General features: G+C 33.0%; 1 protein-coding gene and 1 pseudogene across 3 annotated transcripts in view; both read right to left on the bottom strand.

Moving 5' to 3' along the window:
• LOC134370432 (small integral membrane protein 15-like) overlaps positions 1–3211 on the bottom strand; it is a 45259-nt pseudogene extending 42048 nt beyond the window's left edge.
• The window catches only part of NIPBL (NIPBL cohesin loading factor), a 200928-nt gene that overhangs the window by 174603 nt on the left and 11328 nt on the right, over positions 1–14997 (bottom strand). The window lies entirely within an intron of this gene.

The raw sequence follows: 14997 nt of genomic DNA, 5'->3' as shown, positions 1-14997 counted from the left end.
GTTAAAAACAAATCCCAAATAAGAACAATTTTTATTTCAAAAGACTGCCACTCAGCAATCACATTAACATGTTATATAGTGACAGTCGGGGTATGTACAATATTTTTGTATTCTATTGCCATTATATTAAATATTTATGGATCTTTCTTCGTGTTAACCATATTGCCTTTCAAAAGGGTTGCAAAATACCACCAGAAATGAATGAACAGTCAAGAGTACTTCAAAAAATTCATAGAAAGATTAGTATTATCTTTTAGTTCTTTTTCCATCAACTTTCTGAAGTACCTTCATATTGGTTTTGCAGTGCCTTGTCTGCACTGGTTGTTAGCTCTAAAACACTTCTTTTGGGGAAAGGTAGGCACCTACTTGACTGCATGTAAAATGTCTTACCAAAGTTGTTACTGATTTTAAAATTTTTTTCAATTATTCATTTACTTTTTCATCTACACTTTTATTTCTGTGCATTATTCTTTGTGCATCTTTCTATTGCAGTCTTGGTGACTGTCATATAGGTTGTTAACTATTTATTTAGATGAGTCATTGCCTTTCAGACCTGTTCCTCCGAGGTATCTCTGAGGAGACTAAGGCTTTTTTCTATAACTGTAAAGGTAACTTATGCACATTATAAATATTTTGGACTGTAGAAAAAAGGAGAAAGTACCTATAATTCTGTCACTCTGATGCAACTACTGTATGTTTTGACATCTTCTTCTGGTCTTTTCTGAGCAAACACATTTAGTTTTAGTCATATTACTCCCACAATATTTTGTTTTCTTTACTTAAGATGGGAGAATGCATATGACACAATGCTTCTTGAAGTTTTAATTTTAGTTCCTTTTAAAGCTTTAACTTTCACTTGGAGTCTTAAACCTATAAATAAATATTATTTTAATCTCTGGTAGTTACGTAACTAGATTTTATTTTTCTTCTTTTTGCTCATTTGAATTTTCCATAATGAACATATTATACAGTCTTACGGGGGTGTTGTGAGTAATAAATGAGAAAGAAGTATATGAAACTCACCTAACAAAATATCTCACAAGTTTAAGACCAAGAACAGAACAGTTCTTTTTGAACAAAGGCATCACAACAACTAAGTCTATCTAGGCAATATGGCAATTCAGAACCTTGCCAGGAATATCAGATCACCTTCAAGTTGGTTAGAAATGCCTACTCTCAGACACTACTCCAGATCTACAGAACCACAAGGTGCATTTAACAAGATGCTGAGTCCGCATCTCAGAGAAGCGCTTTTCAAACAAGGCTACATAATTGACTCACCTGGGTAAACTAAACAAGTATGGTGGAATCATAAGTGAAATCCACATCCTACCAATCACCACCTGTGCAAAGAAATAGACCACAGCATTTTTAGCACTACACTGAAAAACACAGACAAATGTGAAGCTACACTAAAGCGCTCCTTTGGAGGATGGGAAGAAGAAACTCATATTTCTCATGGACCTATTTTCCCACACCAAGACAGTGCTGAAAAATAACCACTACCTTGCAGATCACGAAGACTAACATTCTAGAAAGTATTAGAAATCTAGTACTCTTTACTTTGGTGCCCTTTTCTCCAATTCTCAGATTTAGAAATCACTAAGTATTAATTATACTTTTTATTGAAGACTTAGTGAGAAATATAACTAGAATCTGACAAAATAAAAACCTAGGTTGCAACAAAGTCAAATAAATTGGTTTTTTTTGGATCAAGGTAGGTTGTTAAGTTAAAGGAAAACTATTGGGGGAGAGGACAGTCTGTATACTTGGTTAAAGTTTCACCTCACTTCCTTCTATAAATCAACAATCTTCAGCTACTAACAATAAGTTAAAACAAAGTCTGTTCCGGTAACAGAAATAATTTTTAAAAGGCAACTGCATTGGTAGTTTGATAGGAAAAAATACACATCATTCTTAATGAAAAGACTAATAAAGGCAACACAATAATTTTAATAAGATAAAAAATTATGTAACCTGCAACAAAGACTATACTTAACATAAAATATGTTGTTAAAATTAGTCTTAAAACAGAGTCCCAAAATAATTATAATATTATCAGTATCACTGTCACTATTTAAAACTGTTTTGGAAAATCTAAAAATGCAGAATTCCTTTATATACTTATGTATATTTTTACATATTATATATTCTACATTGCATAGTAGATACACTATGATAATGATTATGTATTTAATTTGCAGAGATCTATCAATAGCAGGGTTTATTTTAGGGATGCCCTCTTCCACTGATTTACCTATCTTGATATATTGATGTTTTAGCTACTGTAGTTTGAAAGTATGTTTTAATATATGGTAAGGTATGCCTATTTTTCCTTCCCCATTAAGTCATAGTTTTCAGAAGTTTCTTTATTTTTTAGATAAATTTCAGAAACATTATTTCAAGTTTCCCCAACATCTCACTAAAATTTTTTTGAAAATATATTAAATCATAAATAACTTAGGAATGGACATCTTCACAATATTTTCTCTGTCTTTCTCAAAGCTTTGAAGTTTTTATTACATGTCATCGCACTCCTCATTAAGACCGATTCATGAATGAGAAAAAAGCACAAGGAAACTGCCCCACAAACACATGAAAAATTAAATCTAAAAAAGCATTCCATATTCAAGTCCAATTCTGACCTTATAAGCAAATTGTAGGCTTTTCTGCTCAATCATCCATTAATAAGTCCTAAATGTTCCTCAAATATCTACATCAAAAACATTCTACATCAAAAACATTCTACATCAAAACTAAAACAAAAATGAGAAATATGTAGCAAGAAGTGAACTGATTCTATGAACACACACACTGCAGTAATATTGTCTCTTAATAGTTAGATTATTCAAATTAATTCCTTATTACCTATCCAACTAACTCCTGACAAACTACATATTTCGGTTCTAGATTAATATTTTTTGGCCAATTTACCTTATATGCATTAAAAGTGTGTAAAAAGCTCAACTTGCTCCCTGCACTTATTTTTTTGAGTTTTTTCACTTTTGCAACACTGGAATCCTCATACTAACCCCACAGGGCACTGTGGTAGGCAGCATTTAAAGTGACCCCCAGTGATGCCATCCTCCTGGTATTCACGCCCTTGTGTAATCCCCTTCCCTTAAATGTGGGGGCTGGACCTAGTATTTGCTTGTAACAGATAGAATATGGCAAAAGTGTTAACATGTCACTTCTGAGATTCAGCTACCATGTCGCGAGCTGCTGTAAGGTGAGGAAATGAAGTATCCAGCCAACAGCCAGCAACAACCTGTGGCCCGCCAACAGCCAAGTGAGAAAGCTTGGAAGCAGATTATCTGCCAGTCAAGCCTTGTGAAAACTGTAGCCCCCGATGACACCTTGACTGTAGGAAGACTAGCTTTGTGAAACATCTTGAATAAGTAAGAGGGCACCCACCTAAGCTGCACCCAGATTCCTAGCCCACAGAAACTGTGAGATAAGAAATGTTTATCGTTTTGAGCTGCTAAATTTTGTACTAATTTGTTAAACAGCAATAGATGACTAAGTTTTTTTTTTAATTTTCAAAAATCACTTAATTTACAGCACACTACATAATTTAATAAAATCCCTTTTGCAGAAATTAACATTGAGCATTATCCCATTTACAAGCTCTTCTATTCATATTATCTCAACCGAACCTAATAAATAATCCAGTGCAGTATGTGGCTTACATTCTGTATTTAAGGATTCTAGAATTTAATTTAACATATTCCTTTCTAGTCTCAAATTCTTAAAAACCTGTTCATTCCTAGACATCTGGCTGCTTATTTATGATCACATCTCTCCTCGATTTAGGTTTTTTCCTCCTTTCTTAAATTTTCCACCCAAAGGATAAGGATGTCAGGAAAACTTCTTAGAAAATATTAGTTGCAATCTTGAGGTACTAAATACTAGATGCAATCTTGAGATCAAATATTAATATTTCTGAAAGAAAACAGCCTAGTGGAATGATTTTTTTCCATAAAATAAGGAGTAGCCTAAAATCACAAAGCAAATGACAGTAATTCAGAGAAGATGACATTTAAAATAAAGTGCCTCACTACTTATCTACAGGTCTATTTTTAGCTTGTTTATATGAATTCATTCAGCCTGAACATTTAGTGAGCACCTACCAAGTGCCAGAAATCATACTTAATGCTTACGACAACTGAGATGAATAAGATACAATCTACCACTGTATCCTCCCTGACCTGTAAAGGGTTCCCAGGGAAGGGGAAGAAAATAATTACAATATGATATAGTAAGTATTATAATAAAGATTTTTTTAAATGGGGGGATAGGGGAGGGAACCAAAAATCCTGCCTGAAAGAGACGAGAAAGGCATCACAGAAAAGATGGAGTTATGTTGGAACTTGAAGAATGAATTGGAACTTGCTAGGCTGCCTGCCAAATACAGGGAAAATGGTATTCCAAAGCAAAGGAAAAAAAAATCATGCAATGCAAATGAAATACCTAAGCTAATGGATCAGCCTCTCACAATCTCATGTATTCATTAAAAAAAAAAACAAAAAACTGAGCATATACCATATGCCTGGCACTGTACTCAGTACTAGAAATAATTCAATAAACATGATACTAAGTCTCTGACCTCAAGGAACTTAGAGTCCAACTGAACTTAGGAGGAGCATGCATGCGTTTTAATTATGCTGACTCTGCACAGCTTGTAGGACTTCCCTCTCTCATCCCATGGGCGAGTCACATTCTTTGTAAGCATCAGTTTCCTAATCTTTAACGTGGAGATAATACAGTACCAATACCTCAAAGGATTGAAGTGAGGATTAAATAATGCAAATAAAATATTCAAAGCAGCGAGCTCTTGGTAAGTATTAGCCATTATTGCTATTACTATTATCATCACTGCTAAGAATAAGGCAATTAAAGGTTTTAGTGAAAATCTTTTCTATTTTCTATATCATAAAGAATGAACAAAAAGGATTCTTTTCTGTTTAGCTCCTTCTACAGTCTATAAACAAAGTAAATGATAATGTACTATCAACTAAGGCATTAAGTACCAATAGTCTGTCCAAAAAAAGTAAAAAGGGTACTGAAACATCACAGAAAGGTTTAATTCATCCATTATTCATTTGGGGGCTAAAATATAAAAAATAAGTTCAGGGAAAAATAGAATTAAAATGTAATATGAATCTTTCCATGAACTTTTTAAAGTACCCTCATACAATGGAAGGGATGTTTTAAAGGCATGAAGAAAGAGACTAGAGTTTATTGATGAAAGAAGAAGAAAGGGTTTAAAGGTGCCTGATATGAAGAAATAATCACAGAAAGGGTGATGGAGGTTTAAAATTGAAAAAAGTTCACAAAATCAAGAGCCAAACATATCTGTAACACAAAATTTAGAAAGCAATATTTTGGAGCCAGTCCCTTATCAGTTATTTAAAACCTATTTAAAAATTCACTTTTAAAAGGGCACCACAACATCCAAAGTTTTGGATGATTTCTTTAAGCTAAATTTCTTTCTTCAAAAGTCTACTGTTCAAAAACTCAACGAACCAAACTCAATACAACGGTTTCCACTGACTATGAGATTCCTAAAGAAAGGTATAACACAAAGAAGCAAATTATATAAAACTTCCAAAGAGACTCAATCAAAAAAAAGAAAAGAAATACAATACATATTAAGTTTTAAGTACACATAAGGCAATCACATTACACGTTATATTTTTATGCAGGCAAGATTTAATGTAAAACAGAAGTCTTCAAAATAGACAAAACAACTTAAGAGTTATTTTACTCTTCGATTTTTATCCACCCCTCTCTTTAAGCTAGAACTTCTTGCTCTAAAACTATTCAACTGGCTGTCTCAGGACTTCCTCCTTTACTGGGTCTATGTGCTTTTGGATCCAAAGCCTGACTTCGGGAGTTAAGAAGCCACTTCCCAAAGTGAGGAGCAAAGAAATTTTTGAAACCACAACAACTGGGTAATACAAGGGTACTTCAAAAAGTTCCTGAAAATATATAATTAAAAGATAACACCAATCTTTCCATGGCCTTTTTGAAGTACTTGTACAGCAACACTAAAACAATGGGCAAATCCTTTAACTGATTCTCAAAAGCGAAGACTTGAGAGTTTTATGGAGTAAAACCAAAATACAATTTTAAAATTCTGCTTTAAATCTTATTTAATTTAGATTAAGCATCAAAGGAATATTATGTATAATATATTCAACCTCAGTATAAGCTCAAAGGTAGTGGAGAAGCAGCTCAATATAGCTATTAAGATTTCAAGACTAGGTTTTAGAATCAGAAAAACTTAACTTCAGATTCCCCTTCCTCTTGTTTCAAGTGTATTACCTTGAGCAAATTATTTAACTTCCTAATCCTCAATTTCCTCATTTATGAAACGAAACTATTTACTTCATGAGGCTTTTTTCAATAGTGTTAAATATGACAATAAATAACATATAAAAAGTATTTGATAAATGTTTGTTTTTTAAAAAAGGCAGAAACCACCCTATCCATCTCTATATCTATTATAACACCTAAAGATCAGTGACAAGAACAATATTAATTAGAATGTAAGCCAAAACTTATTAAACAAGCACACTTTTTAGGGTACATTAAACATTTCATTTTATTTAATTCTTGTTAATCAAAAGAACACATCATAAGCTATCTAGTTTTATTCTTTATTTCCCCAATTGCTAGTGAGGTTAGGCATCTTTTTATAGATGTGTTTGCCATTTTTGGTTCAATTCTGACACAGAATTAAAAATAAAAGTTTGGATTTGAGGAATAATAATCCATTATCATGGTTCCCTCTTTTGTTTCTTTTATCTATCTATTTAAATCACACTATTGTATGTATAAACAAAATTTAAGTTATTAACCTTACCTCTTTGCCTCTTTTCCTTTCTTTCTTACTTCCTTCTTTCCCTCCCTGCCTTTTCTTTTCTTTTCCTGTAGGACTCAAGCCTTCCAGATGCACTACTGAAAATCACTTATTGACTAGTGGAAGTACACTTTAGAAATTACTACCCAAAAGAATTTGTTTTGCATTTATATGTACACATTGTAACACAGTTACTTATTTATTCCTGCAACAAACACTTGAGATGTCTTACTGCAGATAAAGCACATTGCTTTAAGTACTGGAACCACAATCCTCAATTTTTAATCCTATGCTACAGCCAGACAGCACTAAATGAAAATGTTTACATATGTTAGTAGACACAACTGTTTCTTCTGAGCTGTCTAATCCTACTTTGCATATGTGCACAAGTTTGTTCAAGTCACAAAGGAGCAGGAGTGAACAAATAGAAAAAAAAATCTATCTTGTATCCACTGTTGGCATGTAATATTTGGAAGGCTGAAGAAAGGCAGAATGAACCAAACTGAAGAACAAACACAAAAGTTCCTAGATAAAAGAGTATGAGTTAAACTAAATGAGTTCAGCAAAGTTGCAGGATATGAGATCAATATACGAAAATCTATTGTACTTCGATATACGGGCAATGAACAACCTGGAAGTGAAATTAAGAAAACAATTCTATTTACAATAGCATCAAAAAGAATAAAATGCTTAGGAACAAATTCAACAAAAGAAGTGCCACACCAGTAACTGAAAACCACAAAACACCATTGAAAGAAATTAAGGCTTAAAAAATGGAAAGGCATCCCATGCTTATGAATTAGAAGACTTAATATTGTCACAATGACAATACTCCCTAAACTGATCTATAGATTCAACACAATCCCTATCAAAATTGCAACTGCCTATTTTGCAAAAATTGACAAAGTGACCCTAAAATTAACATGAAGATGAAAGAAATCCAGAACAGCCAAAACAATCTTGAAAAAGAACAAAGTTGAAGGACACACACTTCCCATTTTCAAACCTTACTACAAAGCGGCAGTGATCAAGATAGTCTAGAATTGGCAGAAGGATAGGCATATAGATAAACAGAATAAAATTCAGAGTCTAGAAATACTTTCAACTGATTTTTGACAAGGGTGCCAAGACCATTCAATAGGGAAAAAACAGTCTTTTCAATAAATGATGACAAACAACTGGATAGACGCATGTAGAAGAATGAGGTTGGATCCCTATCTCATACCATATGCAAAAAATTAACTCAAAAATGGATCACAGTATTAAGTGTAAGAGGTAAAACTAAACACAGGTGTAACTCTTCCTGGCCCTGGACTAGGCAACAGTTTCTTAGATATGACATTCAAAGCATAGGCACCAAAGAAAAAAATAGATAAATTAGACATCATTAAAATTAAAATCTTTAGTGCCTTGAAGGACACTATTGTGAAAGTGAAAAGAAACCCACAGAATGGGAAAAAATGTTTGTAAATCAAAAGTATCTGATAAGGGACCTGTATCCGAAATATAACCCAATTAAAAATGGGCAAAAGATTTGGATAAACGTTACTCCAACAAAGATACATAAATGACCAAAAAGTACATGAAAAGATGCTCTAGATCATTAGTTATAAGAAAAAGGCAAATCAAAGCCACAATGAGACATCACTTCACACCCACTAGGACAATTACAATCAAACAGACAGACAATGACAGGCATTGAGGAATATGTGGATAAAGTGTAACCCTTATAAATTGCTACTAGGCATGTAAAATCATGCAGCCTCTTTGGAAAACAGTCTGGCAGTTCCTCAAAGAGTTAAACATAGTGACCATAGACCTAGAAATTTCATTCCTATGTATCTACCCAGGACAACTGAAAACACATGTCCATACAGAAACTTCCACTTTAATGTTTATAGCAGCATTATTTATAACAGCCAAAAGATGAAAACAACCCAAATATCCATCAACCAACAAAGCATAAATAAATATGTGGTATATCCATACAATGGCATTATTATTCAGCCATAAAAAGGAATGAAGTACTGATACACGCTATAACATGAATGACCAAGTAAAAGAAGCCAGACACAAAAGGCCACAATGTATGATTCCACTTACATGAGAGGTCTTCAAAAATTTCACAGAAGAATTCGTATTGCCTTTTAATTCAATTTTCTATGAACTTTTTGGAGTACGCTTATTTGAATAAGGAGATCCATAGCAACACAAGGTAGATTAGTGATTGCCAAGAGCTGGGGGGAGAGGAGAATAGGGAGTGACTGCTAATGGATATGGGGTTTCATTTTGGGTAATGAAAATGCTCTGGAACTAGATAGCAGTGATGGGCAACTTTGTGAATATATTAAAAACCACTGACTGTATACTTTAAAAGGATGAACTTTACAGTTTGTGAGAAAAACCTCTTCAAACTAGTCCAGATGAGCTACAACAGTTATCAGCACTAAGGGCCTGCTCCAGGTAAGACGCTACCCAAACAACACAGGCAAACCCTGCCCTCAAAGAGTTTATAATCTGATTGAGAGGATAAAATAAATAAGGTGAAAATGAAACAAAATAAAACAGCATGATATACAACAAAAAATGTGATAAGTCAACATACAACTTCTGTAACTCATACACATAGGTACTACTAGAAGAAGAAAGATTACATGAATTGGGGCAGGAGAAAAGGGGAAAAGGATTTTAAACTTGGAAAAAAAACCTGTTGGTGATTCTGATATGCCACCTCACCCAACAACAAAAAAAAAAATCATAAGACTGTGATAGAAGGAAAGAAGATAGAGAAAAAAAGAGGTAAATGTTTTGATTAAAAAGTGTGAGGCAGGAAAACACAAAATGAGTCATCAAAATATAATGGATATATTTGTATATATAGATACATTATATATACATACACAACTTGTATATGTATATTGTCATATGTGCATGACAGTATGGTATAGTACAAAACCTTTGGAGGTTCAATTTACTTTAGATATTAGACATGAATTAAATCAAGCTTCATGTATAAGAGGAGTTTCTTAAACAATACTTTACTTGATCTATGATACATAGCTAAGTTGTGATAAATTTGGGCTTTGATTTTTTTTTTCCACTTCTAACCAAATACTTTCCCTCCTGCTAATCTACTAGAAATGTCACTAATTAGCAGACTTTCTTTTGAAAATAAATTTGACAAGAACATAATTTTCATCAAATCACAATTAGAAAGGCAGCTGTCAAAAATAAAATATTTGCTGAGGATTTACTATTAGTTTACAGCTTGACAGTTAGCTTATGGTTTTAAGTATTTTACAAGTTGCTTTTAAGTAGTATATATCTAACATATCCAAGATGTAATTTTACTTTTGAGTCAAAACTTTTTAAATACAAGACACCTTTAGGAACAGATCAGCCAGTTTACAATTCTGAGATTCTAAGTACTGCTGCCAATCTGTATTTGATTTTTTTTTTTTTGCTTCAATTTGTTTGCTAAAGTCATTTACCATATCTGCTACCCCAACTTCTTTCCTGAATTCCACTATGTCCTCTCTAGTGTCGAGCAACTCCTCCCCCCATTCTTTAGAACTAAACACATCTCCCTGTACTATCCCTACTTTAAATCCTAATTCACTAATAATTTTGTTCACATGATTCCTTGTTCATGACTCAGATGATGCTTTTAGAGAACAGAAAAAATAGAGAGATCTTATCTTTTAGGCAGCCACGTAAAATTCAGGAGAGAGGTTGAAAAGTAAAGTCCTGGCATCAAATACGTAGTACTCATTGCTGAGCACATAGCAGTTACTCAATTAATTCTTGTCAAATGACAGAAAAGTCTAAGGGAACAGCTAAAAGACAAACTTAAAAATTTATCTTGCATCTCCAGAAAAGGGTTATAGTTTGAAAAAAAAATTCCTCAGGTGATTCTGATGTGCCACCTCTCCAGCCAAAAGCAAACAAACAACCCCCCCCCCAAGTACATTTGTTTAAATGTATTTAGTGTACTTAGATCCTACGAAGGTACTAATTATATTCATTTTGACAGTAAATCATCTGGTCAATTATTTTTGATAAATCAGTTTGTTTTATAATTATTCCTGCACATAACACTTTTGAAAAGCTACTGCCATTTTTATTCAATTATTTAAAAAATAAACCTTTCATTATATTTGTAAAGATGAACAAAGTAAGCTTCACATGCAAAGAAATATAGTTCTCACTACAAGATCTCATTATATGTATGGATTTAGTATAAAACTAACTGAAGGGGCAGTCTTCAGATTGTGCTGGATAAACAAACACATAAGAAAGCCTTACACAAAAGAAACTAGTAATAAAAGAACATTTATTTTGTTATTCTAAGGTCATAGTAATATAGTTGATATACCGGAAAACAAAGCATTAAGAAGAAATGGTATTATTATCTTCTGGCAATTTAAACCAAGTAAGATTTAAAAACAAAAACAAAAAAGACATACTATCATACCACTTTTAACCCTGAATTAAGAGTAAAGAGATCTTCGAGGTCTCCTTAAAACTAATTTTCAAATAACCATTAGTATCCACAACAATTTGATGAAGCCATTAAGTTTTTCAATATCCGTTCCCTCCAAAATGTGAAAAGTGATACAGGCTTTGGTAGACTCTATTTTTGTTCACAGGCAGTCAAAACTGATTTAATTATATTCCATCCTCCAATGCCCACAATTATAAAACTTAGAAATCAAGGATGCACCCTTAACTGTTTTCATTCACTGTAAACAAGTTAACACTTTAATATTTGTTATAGGCTTCCTTATCTGCATTCTCACTGTCTTAATTAAGGACCTCATCAACTCCTACTGGCCTCCTTAGTCTCTTTTTTTCCTGCCTACTATCCAAGACTTTTAAAATACAAAATATACTTCATTACTAAATAAATTCTTGCTTCCCTACTGCCTTTAAGATAAAATACAAAATTCTAAGCAAAGCATATTCCTTTATAATCTGTACCCTGCCCTCCTCTGTATCTTCAAACCTTTCTGGCACACCTCTTTTACAGCCTATTTTCTAATAATCTAAGCCATCAGTAGTTTCCAAAATCAAACTCTTGCCCCAGGATCCCATCTGGCCTTCAAAACTTAATTTACATTCTTTCTCTCCCAGGAGAGCTTTCCTGACTTACTCCCTTGCCACACTAGTCTAAATTAGGTGACCCCCCTGCCCCAAGTACTTCTACTGCACCCTCCTTGTTTATCTTGGTATTATAGCATAATCTCTGTTTACCTGTCTGTCTACAGCCTTATTAGATTAGACTATAAGGTCCTTGATGGGTAGGCCAAATGAAGTCTTTTATTTCATCATCTCCGATGCCTAGTAATTCCTGAGAGGAGATATAAGGAACACTCAATGTTTGATGAATAAGAAAATGAATACGAGATCATGGCCATGTCCACATAACACTGGATATTTTGTATTTCAAATATTAATGCTAAGTAATAGGTCCTATCTGGAAATTGACTTCTTAGTTCATTCCAACCTAGAATCTCCTTACCACTTTCTTTCTGCAGATAAAAGATAAAAGACGAAAGATTGATGATCCCTTAACTACAACTACATCTCTAGGAATTACTTTTCTTTACCTTATTGAGATTTTTATTTATTTGTTTTGCTTTGTTTCGTTTTCAACAGTCCATGAAACCCTAAACCTTGAGAACTTCCTCAGTTTACAATTGAAGAAATGGGCTTAGATTAATGTTGGCCTAAATATCTCCTAACTAATAGCTAGTTTAGATTTGCTAATTTCACTACGTAATACCTCATGCTAATTTCACTATGTAATACCACCTGCTAATTTCACTATGTAATACCTCCAAATGATATACCCAGCTTGAAAAACCTTAATTTTTATCATCAGTAGTCTAAAAATTATATTGAAAAGACAAAATAATGGGGCTGAGGAGCATTTTAATGACCCATGATTAAAGAATAATCATAATAGGAAATGTGCATTCTATATGAAAAATAAAATGAATTTAAATGAATTAAGACACGAATGAAAATAAAGATTACGGCAGGGTAAAACTATTTTTAGAAATACATATTAAGAACCATAAAAATGCTCAAAACTTTTGGCTCAACTTCCACTTAACGGGATTTACTCTAAGTGAATAAAGCCTCTAAAGGGGAAAAAAACCTGTACATATAAATATATTCACTGTCTAATTATTCATACAGAAAAAAAGTGAAAGCAAATAAAATATCCAACAGTAGAATGACTAATCATGGTTCATCCACTGGCAAAATACTGGATAACATTCCAAATAATTATGAACACTATATGAGGGTACTTCAAGTTTGTGGAAAAACAGAATTAAAAGATAATAAATCTTTCCATGAACTTTTTGAAGTACCCTTGTATAGGAAACTAGGAAAATCTTTATGGTACAACCTTAAGAGAAAACAGGAATATACATGTATATTTATACCATGTATATATATTTAACCATAATTATATTCATATAAATATTTTTATTTAAGAACCTAGTAGGAAAAACATAAAATTTAAGATTATAGTTTTCCTACTTTCCAAAAAGCATGTAGTTTTTTTCACATTGCTTCCATAATTGGGAGAAAAAAAAAAAATTAAGAGATATCTTCAACCTTGAGGTTCTTAAAATTTTTTAAATTCTATGTTTCACAACTTAGCCTTACTTAACATACTGAAAACTATATGTAGTTCTGGCTTCCAAGAAAACTAATGGAATGAAGAGTTGCTGAACTTTAAAATTTTAATAAAAAACTCTACTTTTCATTGGCAATCTTTTATTTGAAAATACCAGAATCACTACAACCATAAGATAATTACTGTAGGTGACAACATGGCTCAACAGCTAGGTAACATACCAGAGATTCAGACACTGAACTTCATCCTAGGACAGTCACAAGATTACTGCAAATCTAAAATCATTTTAAATTCTAGCTTTTAGACCCCCATATCTGAATAATGAGGACAGTGAAATGTCACCCTGACATATACTAGGAACCATGAGTAACTGGAAAAGATTTAAGAACTATAAGAAATACCTCTCTTCTTTTCCCACCAATATCTCCCAATTTCTAATACGCATATCCAGATGACACAAATCATTTTAGCCCCAACCTTACCAATTATTCCTTAGCAGTGAATATGGGGGTCCCGAAGCAGAGCTGGAGTGGGAAAGAGTAGAAGAAACTCAAAACATTTCTGTACATATATTTTCTCTTATCCAGCTAAGCAAATCTAACTGTCCAAATATAAATAATTAACTAAATTACACCAATTCTTTGCTGTCAACGCTGTCCTACCTTTTCTGGGCTTCATGTTTTCTTTCCTCTATAAAACTTGCTCATTATTTAGCAAGACCCATCCATCTTCCATCATTCCAATTAGTCATATATAAAACTGAAATATAGTCATTTGTTGTTTAAGGATGGAGACACATTCTGAGAAATATGCCATTAGATGATTCTGTTGTTGTGGGAACATAATAGAGTGTACTTACACAAATCTAGATAATACAGCCCACTATACACCTAGGCTCTATGGTATGGCCACCATCGTATATGCAGTCTGTTGTTCTTATCCGGCACATGGCTATACATTCAAATTCATTTATTCGACAACTGTTTATTGAGTGCTTACTATGTGCAAGCCACCATAGGGATCCAGTGACTACCAGGTGGTTCTCCTTTCACCTTTGTAAACTGCCTTTGATCTATCCCATTTTCTCTAAAACAAGGTAATTAGCACTAGAGCAAAATACAGCATGTATTTTTAGTTATAAGCTCTAGATATATAATGAAGAAATTGCTTACTTCATTTTTCAAGACAGCATCACATTTTAAGATGCCCCTTGACAAAAGATATACTATAGATTATGTAAACCAGTAGCTCTAAAAAGGCCCTTTTGTTCAAATTGGGAGGTAGAAGGGATAACTTCTTATTCTAAGGAAGAAACATCAGAAGTTTATACAAAACCATGAGCAACAACTTCCAAACTTACAAATAAGTAATACAGTTACAACATATCTGACTCTTGCCATTAAAAACATTTGCATGCCTAGCAATTGAGTATTACCATATCCCACTGCATTTGTTTCTTTAGCTCTTCCTCTACCTTTTC

Source organism: Cynocephalus volans, chromosome 2 (assembly GCF_027409185.1).
Source record: "Cynocephalus volans isolate mCynVol1 chromosome 2, mCynVol1.pri, whole genome shotgun sequence".
Classification (NCBI taxonomy): Eukaryota; Metazoa; Chordata; class Mammalia; order Dermoptera; family Cynocephalidae; genus Cynocephalus; species Cynocephalus volans.
This window is presented reverse-complemented; position numbering and strand designations above follow the sequence as displayed.